This window comes from Cupressus sempervirens, chromosome 7 (genome assembly GCF_028749045.1).
Source record: "Cupressus sempervirens isolate cs-2001-9-10 chromosome 7, ASM2874904v1, whole genome shotgun sequence".
Classification (NCBI taxonomy): Eukaryota; Viridiplantae; Streptophyta; class Pinopsida; order Cupressales; family Cupressaceae; genus Cupressus; species Cupressus sempervirens.
Genome location: NC_143124.1, coordinates 478495559 through 478507023, shown reverse-complemented (window position 1 = coordinate 478507023; position 11465 = coordinate 478495559).

The window sequence follows — 11465 nt, the reverse complement described above, 5'->3', positions numbered from 1 at the left end:
TTTTGACAAGATCTTAACACAAATAAAGAAGTACCTTTCCAACCCTCCAATATTGATGCCTCTCATTCATGGAAACCACTCATCTTCTCAATTTTTAAAGCATCCATCAAATTCATATGCACAAGTATTCAAGCATTCATTCAAGCATTGCTCCCTTGAAGATTAAGGATTCAAGAAATTGAAGGAAATTTTCTAGGGACACATTGCTTGGAAGATCAGAAGCAACAAAAGTACATTTGAGATAATCTAGAGATTTGAAAACAGTGAAGACAACCTTCAACACCTTAAATGTTTGGCCAAGTCTATCTAGAAGCATAAGTACACAAGGAGATTTTGTTAGTTTTTGGTGACTGATTAGAAAAGTATTGTACATACTTCATAAATTATTTGGGGGAAAAAATTTGGCCCTATTTTATCAAGATTTTGGGTTGACATGTGATTATTAATTATAACCCTAAAGTGGTAAAAATACTTGTATAAAAGAGCTTAAGGTTAGGGATTGCTTCATTGTTGTGATGCAAAATTTCTTCTTGCAGTGGTATTGAGCTGTAAGAGATTACAGATTGTAATCAGGTTGTAACCACTAGATCATAATAATATCAAACTTTTTGTTTGGTAGACATAGCCCAGGGATTGGGTGAACCATTTTAAATCTTGGTGTCTTGTGTTCTTTTCTGTGTGATCTTTTATTTTCTGATATTGGTTATATTTGCATGTAATTTTTATTTCTATCTGTGGTTTAATCCTAACAAGTGGTATAGAGCAAGGTTGTTTTTTCGGTTATCCTTTATAGGAAAGTCTCATGGTTAAGTGGGAGTCTCATGGTTGAGTGGGAGCAATGGTAGACGAGAGTAGGCTAAGGGTTAATAGGTTTAATGGGAAAAACCTTTAGTTATGGAAGATGGAAATGGAAGACTATCATTATTAGAAGGATTTATGGAAGTCGTTGGAAGGCAAAACCAAGAATCAGGGATCTATGTCAAATGATGACTAGGATCTTTTGGACAAAAAGGCACTTGGAAGCATTCAATTATGCCTAGCACCATTGGTGGCATTTAATATTACAAAAGCGAAGACAATAGAAGAATTGATGCAAACACTAGTGAAACTATATGAAAAGCCCTCCGCCTCAAACAAGGTATTTCTCAAGAAGCATTTATTTTATATGAAAATGGAAAAAGGTTGATTGGTTTTGGATCATTTAAATAAGTTTAATTCTATTAGTAGTCAGTTATCTTCTGTGGGTATATATTTTGATGAAGAAATTAGGGCTCTCTTAATTTTGTGTTCTTTGCCTGAAAGCTAGAATGGCTTGGTAATGGCTGTGAGTAATTTTGTTCCTTGATCTAGTAACCTAAAATATGATGATGTGATCAGTGTTATTTTGAGTGAGGAAACTTGTAGGAAATCCTCAGGTGGATCTACATTAGGAAGTGCTTTGAATGCATGAAGTAGAGGCGGAATGACTAAGAGGAAATAATTTTGGAAATCATGGGAAATCAAGAAGAAAGTCAAAGGGGAGGAGATCTCAATCAAGAGGAATAAATGACTACTAGTATTGTGGGAAACCAGGGCATAAAAAGAAAGATTGTTGAAAGCGAAAGAAAAATGAAGGAGATAAACCAGATGGAGACAAAGAGACAAATGTGGTAAGTAAAAAATTTGAAGAGGATGCTTTGCTTCTATCTTTAGAAAGTGTTGATGATTCATGGGTTTTAGATTTTGGTGCTTCATTTCATGCTACACCTTATAGAGGTTAGTTCATTGATTATGTCTGAGGGGATTTTGGGCTTGTTTATTTGGGGAATAATGAACCCTTTCAGATTGTTGGAAAGGGAAAAATTAATATTGAGTTGTAGAATGAGAATCATTGGCTACTACATGAGGTAAGGCATGTTCCAAGCCTGAGTAGGAATTTAATTTCAGTAGGGTAACTCAATGATGAGGGTTGTGTAGTTACTTTTAATGATAAAAATTAGAAGGTTTCAAAAGGTTCCCTTATAGTAGCAAAAGGTGTGAAAGTAGGCATCTTATATCTTTGTATAGGTCATATTGTTCCCTCTCCTTTAATTATTTTAGAGAAAAATGAATATTCAGGACCAGTTGCTTTAGTTGAGTAGAGAGAACAAATAGCTACTATAAATTCTAATATAATTTTGCGGCACAATAGACTTGGGCACATGAGTGAGAAAGGTATGAAATTACTTCATTCAAAAAAAAATTTACTAGGTCTCAAATGTGTTAATATGGAATTTTGTGAAAGTTGTGTGTATGGAAAACAAAAGAGAGAAAGTTTTGTGAAGGTTGGGAAGGAAAATAAAAAGGAGAAATTAGAACTTGTGCATACTGATGTATGGTGACTAGCTTAGGTATCTTCCCCCGGTGGTTCTCACTATTATGCTACATTCATTGATGATGCAACTAGAAGAGTATGGGTTTATTTACTTAGAAAAAAATCTAATGTATTTCAAAATTTTAAGAAATAAAAATGCTTGGTTGAAAATGAGACTGGTAAGAAATTAAAATGTCTCAGATCTGATAATGGTGGTGGGTATTGCAGTCATGAATTTTAAAATTATTTCTCCACTAATGGTATTCATAGATAGAAAACTATTCCAAGGACTCCACGGGAAAATGAAGTGGCTAAACACATGAACAAGACTATAATGGAGTGTACAAGGAGCATGAGGTTGCATGTTGGGTTGCCCTTACACATGTGGGAAAAGGCTATCAATACTATTGTTTATTTGATTAATAGAGGTTCCTCTACTCCTTTGTGTTGTGGTATTCTAGAGGAAGCATGGAATGGTAAGAAGGTGAGTTATTATTTCCTCAAAACCTTTGGTTGTGAAGCATTTGCTCACATAGATTTTGAAAATAGAACCAAGCTAGAAGCTAATTCAAAGAAATGTGTATTTGTTGGTATGGCATTAATGAATTTGGCTATAGGATTTGGAATTTTGAAAATCATAAAATTGTAAGAAGTAGGGATGTCATATTCAATTAGAGAGTGTTGTACAAAGATCTGTTGTAGCAACATGAGAAGAAAGAAGATGATTATGTAGTGCTAGATGATACTCCAAAAGATGATGTTCTAGCCAATCCTCATGATCTGCAACAATTGCAACAACAAATACCACACACACTAGTGAATGTTATATGATCAACAAGGAAAATTAGACCTCTAGAAAGATTTTCTACCTCTTTGTATTCTATTTTACTTACTGATGTTGGTGAACCTAAATTTTATGATGAAGCTGTGTAGGTGGATACTAAGATTCAGTGGGAGTCTATAATGAAAGATGAAATGGACTCTTTTCTGAAGAATAAGACATGAGATTTATGCAAGTTTCCTGTAGATAAAAAAAGATTTACAAAATAAGTGGGTTTACAGGTTAAAAGAAGAGGATGGAGGTAAGAAAATATTTAAAGCTAGGTTAGTTGTAACAGGATTTGCACATAAAAAGGGCATTGATTTTGATGAGATATTTTCTCCTGTTGTTAAGATGACTTCTATCTATACTGTTTTAAGTATTATGGCTATTGAAGATTTGCATTTAGAGCAGCTTGATGTTAAAACAACCTTCCTTCATGGTGATTTGGATGAAGAGATATATATGGCTTAGCCATAAGGATTTATGGTCAAAGGTAAGGAGAACTTAGTGTGCAAATTGGAGAGAATTTTATATGGCTTGAAGTAAGAAGCTCGGCAATGATATCTAAAATTTGACAATTTTATGCATGAGCATGGATAACTAGGTGTCATTCAAATCATTGTATTTATTTTAAGAGGTTGGATGATGATAGCTACACTATTTTATGTTTATATGTTGATGATATGCTTGTAGCTGGGTCTAACATGGATCACATTAAGGGGTTGAAATGCCAGTTAGCACATGCATTTGCTATGAAGGATATGGCAACATCAAAACAAATCCTTGGTATAAAGATTTGCAGAGATAGCAAGAATAGAAAATTGATGCTATGTTAGGTTGATTATGTTGAGAAGGTGTTGCAACATTTCTCTATGGAGAATGGTAAAGCTGTCAACACACCTTTACTTGGTCATTTGAAGTTGACTAAGGAGATGTGTCCCAAGACACAAGAAGAGGAGGATAAGATGTCTAAGGTACCCTATGCTTTAGCTATAGGAAGTTTGATGTATGCTATGGTATGTACAAGGCCAATTATTACACATGTAGTGGGAGTCATTAGTAGGTATATGAGTCATCCAAGAATTGAGCATTGGAATGCAATCAAATGGATTCACAAATATTTGAGAGGAACATCCAATAAGTGTTTACACTTTGGGGGATCTATTATTGACTTATAGGGCTATGTTGACTCATATTTGGTGGCAGATATTGATACCAGGTGGAGTACTACATGTAAGGAAACTCAGGTGCAGAAACAACTTCCTACACTAATCTCTTAAGAGAAGTATGGTGCAAATCCTATTAAAATCTTTTTCACTTACAGATTCAATATCATGTAAATAACAATATTGCAGCCAACCAAGCATAAAGAAAATAGATAGAGAAGGAAACACATAACACAAAGATTTGCTGGTGAGGAAAAACCTTTCGATAAAACAACCCCACCCCTCCAGAACCTGCACAATGTATTATCTTCAACACAAGGTTACAATACACTTGCAATGCAAGTTCAACAGCAACAACAGAAGACTCCAGTAGCAACTCACAGTACCAACAATACACTTTCTCACATACACCTCTTCGCAACCCTATAAATTATTATAACATGCGCTTCACTTTTAGGGTTACTCCCAAAGGTAACCATATTAGTTTTTTACCATTCTCCGAGAAAATAGGAACCCTAAAAAAAATTTTGAGGCGATGCCCCAAACCCCACTATTTTGGTAGACTGTATAGTACTCAAACTTATCAATTGCCACATGTCTTCACCTATCATTGAATCTTCCTAACATAACTCTTACATGTCATAGGAATCCGTCATAACCGTTTTAGCTATGATCTCCTTATGCACAATTCAAGATGTCGACACATCAACATTATTTGCAAGAAATACATTTTACAAAACAAATAATAAGAATAGAAATTATCCAAGGTTGAGACACCTTATTCCTAACACTACAAGTTATGTCTTTACTATTGATGGGGTAGTCGTGAAATGGGTTTCTAGGTTACAAATGGTTAATGCTTTATCCACTACAAAGGCAGAGTATGTAGCTACTACAAAAGGATAATTATTTTTTTTATAGATAGTCAGAGTGCCATTCATCTTGTAAAGAATTCAGCTCTGCATTCAAAGACCAAACACATATAGTTGTGGTACCATTTCATTCGGTCAATTTTGGAGGATGGACAGTTAAAGTTGGACAAGATACATACAGATGACAATCCAACATATATGTTTACAAAGGTAATAACAAGGGAGAAGTTGGACTCCTCTTCAGCTTTAGTTTGTCTTCTAGACTGAACATGAATACAAGAACAATAGAGTCTAGGATGGTTTGATCCAGTGGGAGCCTTATGGAGTAGTGGCATAGCTATAGGATCAGTCTCCAAGTGGAAGATTGTTGTTTAGTGTAGAGCCTAATCAGTCCCCAAGTGGGAGATTGTTAGTTTGTAGTGACTGATCAAGAAAGTATTCTACATCATAAATTCTTTGGGGCTCACGGCATTGCCTCAAAAAAAAAATAATTGGCCCTATTTTATCAGGATTTTGGGCTGACATGTAATTATTAACTATAACCCTAAAGTGGTAAAAATACTTGTATAAAAGAGCTTAGGGTTAGGGATTGTTTCATTATTTTGATGCAAAATTTCTTCTTGTGGTAGTATTGAGTTGTTAGGGATTATAAATTATAACCAAGTTGTAATCATTGGATCATAATAATATCAGACTTGTTGTTTGGTAGACGTAGCCCAGGGATTGGGTGAACCATGTTAAATCTTGTTGTCTTGTGTTTTTTTTGTGTGATCTATTATTTTTTGATATTGTGTGATCTATTATTTTCTAATATTGGTTATATTTTCATGTAATTTTTATTTATGTCTGTGGTTTAATCCTAATAGATTTTGCTAGTGGTAGCAGAACTAGATTTGATGTAGATAAGGAGATTGAAGAAGGTATAGCCCTTCTTGTGAGAAGAGAAAAAGATGGTAAGAATATCTTTAAATGTTGGACTTGTAATGAATTTGGTTATTATGAATTTATCTTCAAGATATCCTTTAAGCCATTTTGCATTCATTCATCTTCATCTTCTTGGTCCAAATCAATTGGTGCAGTAAAACACATTGCATTTTGATTCAAGAGATTTGACTTTTCTAGGGTGAATTTGTACATTTACTTTACATTCAAGCTATTTCAATTTAAGGTTAATTCCTAAATTGGGGTTTGACTAAGGTAAACCCACCATCAATAACAAAAACCCTTTTTTAATTGCAGGTTGTACATATTGAATTGATGAATAGGTTACATATTTGAGTACCCTTTTTGGCTTTCTTCAAAACTAAGAAGCCAGAATCAAAATTTCACACTATCATCAGGGGTACATTGCACCCCTAATGATCCCATTTCTCCCTTAAAGTTCTAGTTCTTCCTTGATAATTCATGTAAAGACTTATGGTTTTGTTTGTTATGCATTTCCAAGCCCAACTTTGAATATTTATATTCATCTTGATTAGAACATCAAGCATAAAACATACTTTAAAGGTGCATTCTTTTATTGGGTTATCACTAATCTTTATAGACCTAGTTCTATAGAATTGGGATTGAATGAATTCTCTTCCTTGACTTCCCTCTCTCTATATACATATATATATGTGTAGGTTATGCATTAAAATTAGGCACTTATCCTTGATTCACATTTTCTACCCTATGAGTACTTACAATAAGCTTATGGACCTAAGGTAAGAATTTTAATGAGGTCGTCTTTGGTCACAAACTTAAAAATAAATAAGATACCTGACATGGAATAAGTGGTTACACTTCCCTTTAGCTCTATTTTGTAGTCCACCACCCATTGTCTTACCATGTTATCTATTTGGAAGAAAGAGAAGAACTTCCCACCAAAGAAATATTCATGGATGAAATGATATAGTCCAACAAAAAGTTAGGAAACACAATAGTAGTGTCTTCATTTGATTGCAAACATTCAAGGTTGTATTAGGTAATCCCTACCTTATTTCACCAGTCATGAGCATATTTTTCCACCTCTTGGTTTTTTAGATTCTATTCAGAGGCATGTGCTCCATATTTTCAACTCCCATAGAGATACCATCAATCTTTTCCTTGGATAAAACATCAAGTTGTGTGCTAGTTACCATTTTCTTTGAGGTAGTTAATGAAAATTTTGTAGAGTCCCTAGGTGGTACTACAACATCTTGTATATTTGGACCCTCAAAAGATGTCACATGGATCATGTTGGGAGTATAGGAAAGAGGCAGAGGGATGGGCTCTCCCCCAAAGAGTGCATCATGTGCAAGAAATTCAAATTTACAGAGTGGTAACTAAAGAGATTTGAGTTGGCCATTTCGCTCAAAAGATGCATTTGTTAGAAAACCACTACCATCCCAATTAAGGATCTCACACAAGGCTATTAGAACACATCATGAATCTTGATGGGATATGATGGATACTTACCAATCATCTTCCCCTCAACGTTACTGGAGAGGATTCAAACCTATGACCCTAATATGATACCACTTGAAGGGAATTGAGCTATTTGTTTCTCCCAAAAGACGTGTCTACTAGAAAATTGATATTATCCCAACTAAGGATCTCACATGAAGTTGTTAGACCATGTAAAAAGTCTCAAGAAGACATGGATCTCACATGAAGTTGTTAGACCATATCATGAATCTCGTGGGGATATACTAGATACTTATCGATAGGAACCTGTAGAGCTCCAAAGTGGAATTTTATAGTGTACTATGTTGAAATAACTTGCATGACTACCATAATTAAAGTTATTATTCCTTCTAGTCTAATTCATTCCCTCTCTTGCATACACACTAATTTATTTTAATAAGTTCCCACCAATTAAATCTAAATCTAAGCTCCATTTAAATCAATAAGAATGAGATCCTTAGACATATGTATATATATTATGTATACATATGCATATATGTATACATTACATTGACATGCGTACACACCTACACATACTTATATGCATACACATACATATAGAGTTCAAGACTTCTTTGAATTTTCTAATTAATCTAAAAAAATATTTTTGGAAAAAAATTGTTTATTATCATTTTATGAATAACCTAATGCTTGCTCACATAGCTCTAAGAGAAATTTAGAGTTAAGCTTTTGCCAATTATATATTAATTAATAGATCCAACTTTAAAGATGACATTATATTTTGAACCTCTTCTTCACTTATAAATCATATCAAATTTATAGGTAGTCTTATTTTCTTTTTATTAATATCAACGGACTCAAGACATGAACTTCTATAAAATAATTGTTTATTAGTAATTTAATCTTTTCACCTTCAATTCAATGTTTTAAAATATTATTTCATATAAAGTGAAAAATGATACTCTTGGTGCAGTTGAATGATGACCACTCATACATCATTAACTCCAATGATAGATCTAATAGCCAAAATCCAAGCTTTCTTACAATACAAATTGGTAAAATGGGTTAATATCCTAAATCACATTCCATTATGCCCTCAAATATTATTGCAAAGATTAAGGATAATTCGATTTCAAAGTTTAATTTATTTTTCCAATTAGAAAAAAAATAAAAAATAGAAAATTACATCAAATTGGGCATATGAAAGTAGAGCATCTACAAAAAGGACCAAGTTTTATTAAAACACGTTTATCGTGAATAATGATAGTTGGGATTCATAAAATTGATAATTTGTAAAAAAATAATTTAAAAAATAAATAGAAAAATAAAATATATTTAGTTTTATGATCTAAATATTGTTTTTGATATAAAAGTAGACAAAACTAAGGGGCTGGCCCATTACAACAATGGTGGCACAACCATCAAAAAGCCAGACAACAACCAATAGAAAACCACACACAACACCCTTAATGATTTACATAAAAAACAAAAGTAGCAAAATAACAATAATTAAAAGTATTAGGGATCCAACCCTTAGGGCCAATAGAGTTTAACAGTTTAACAAAAAACATATAGGTGGTCATCACATCCTACCACCTACAACCTAGAACAAAGTTTAACCAAAGAAACAAAACCATCACTAAAGGATGGAGTGTGAAAACCAATAGAGTACAAAACACAACAGAAAGTAAAAGGCCACTAAGTGACATCTTTTTTCTTCCTTTTCTAGCTAGGAACACCTTGGCCTAGTCTTCAAAAAGGAAACCATAGAGAAGCTTTGAGTCCCCCTTCCCCAGGTTGTCCTCCTCTAACACATCAGCCAACAGCTACAAAGTAGTAGCAGTTGCGTGAGTCACCTTAAGGGTGAACTTTGAGAATAGGCAAAAGCCCTCCTCCACCACATTGCACCTGTCTTTGAGCTCCTCCTCGAGATCCTTTCGAGTAACCTCCCCTTTCTCCTTCATTCCCATCATTAACACCTTGTTGTTCACTAGAGTTTTGTTGCTATCTTGGACCACACGATTGTCAGTGGGGGCTTTTACTGAACTAGGCCATCATTTTTGACTAGGGAGGATACAGTCTCAAGGGAGTCAATCATGGTTTTTGAGTTCTCTTGGTTATCAGTTGGAGGTTGGGTGATGGTGGCAGAGACATGGGTGGGGTCAATGGAGGGGTCCTTGATGGGATTGTCTACCTCAAAATCCCATGTACCATCCAGGGTATCATCCCATTTATCCACCTCTTTCTTCATTTCATCTTTCCCCTTCTCCTAGTCATCCCTTGAGTTCTTATCACTCTTCTCAAAGTTAGTGTCATCTTCTTCATCCTCCTAAGAGAGATAAACTAGTTGCTTAAATCTTCTGTGGGTCTTAGCAATTCTTCTCGACCTTCTTCTACCCCCACCAACTTCCTCATCTGTATCCCCAGTTTCCACCTCCACCCTCTTTTCCATTTTAATTCTCTTATTAGAAGTTTGTTCTAGGGCCATCTTGTTCTTCCTACCCATAATAAGGGTTTGGCTAGGGGAAGGCTAAGGGATGGGGGCATAACTACCACCCGCAAATTCCAAGCGCAGGGGAGCCCCAGAGGGGAAGACATTATCAAATGCAATCACACAGGGCGGGAAAAGGGCAAAGTGAAATTGGAAAAGATGAAACATGAGCCCTTGGTGAAGGATAGTGAAGTTGGCCCCTTTCTTCCTTTTTCCTCTAACATTCATCACAGTCTCTTCAAGTGCATGCATTGAAAAGAAAGGAATGCAAACAAGCTCCCTATTACAAAAATGGTTAAGAAGCTGGAAGTGATAAAAGTAAACACACCATGCCTTCCTTCTAGTTTTAGGTATTTCATGATCATCAAACAAAAATTATCCCAAGGTTCTGATAGTTTATCCCTCCTAAAACCACTATTGTAATGGTCTAGGGCCTCATTGCCTCTAAAGAAACTAGTCATACTTGCCTCATCCACCACCTTCATAACCTTCTACCATTTAACCCCAACAATGTCTAGTCCCATCACCACGATAAAAGACTCCTCATTCACCTAAAAAGTAATGCCATTAATGGTCACACACCTATCCTTCCAGCTAGCAACAAATTGTTGGAAATAATTCTCATTGTAGCTTTCCATAGCCTACATGTAAAGTATGAACCTTCCCTCCTTTAGCAGAATCCAAGTGGCCTATCTTTTGGAGAAGACCTCCAATTTAGTGGGCTCCAACCTATTTAGATCCCCACCCATGTGAACAATTTCCTTAGTGATATACCCTTCCTCAATGTCAGTAATTCTCATTTGCACCCAAAAAATTGTGAACACAGGGCTAGAAATCTAGTAACCAATGATAAAAACTATTTTCCTTATGCTTCATGAGATTGCAAATTCCAAAATGTACTAACTAGTTTAAAGTATCATTACAAGGAGTGTAAGAAATCTACATGTAATACCTTAAAGATCTAGGCTTAGTTATAATGTGATTTATTTTTGTAATCTTGCCATAATGCTGAAAAATGATGGCACAAATTTTTAAAACTAGTATTATTAATTACATCCCCTTCTTTGTGCCCATTCATGAATTGATCCACATAATTAAACCTTGCAAAACATCTTGTAAAACTCAAGACAATCTTAACTATCATAATGATAGCAATTCCACCAAAATGGCCCCTTCTCCAAAATTTGAAGGTCAGCTAACCTTATTTAGAGGAGTCTTTTCCCTATTAATTAGGGAATCTATAGAGTTAGGCAATGATTCAACACTCTTCCAACTTTTTATGTTCTCCAAATCAAACCCTAAACTAGCCAAGGCATTTGGCACTACATTGTCTGCATTGTATGTGTGTTGTGAGTCATAATGATTCAAGGTTTTGAGGTACTGCCATATGTCACCC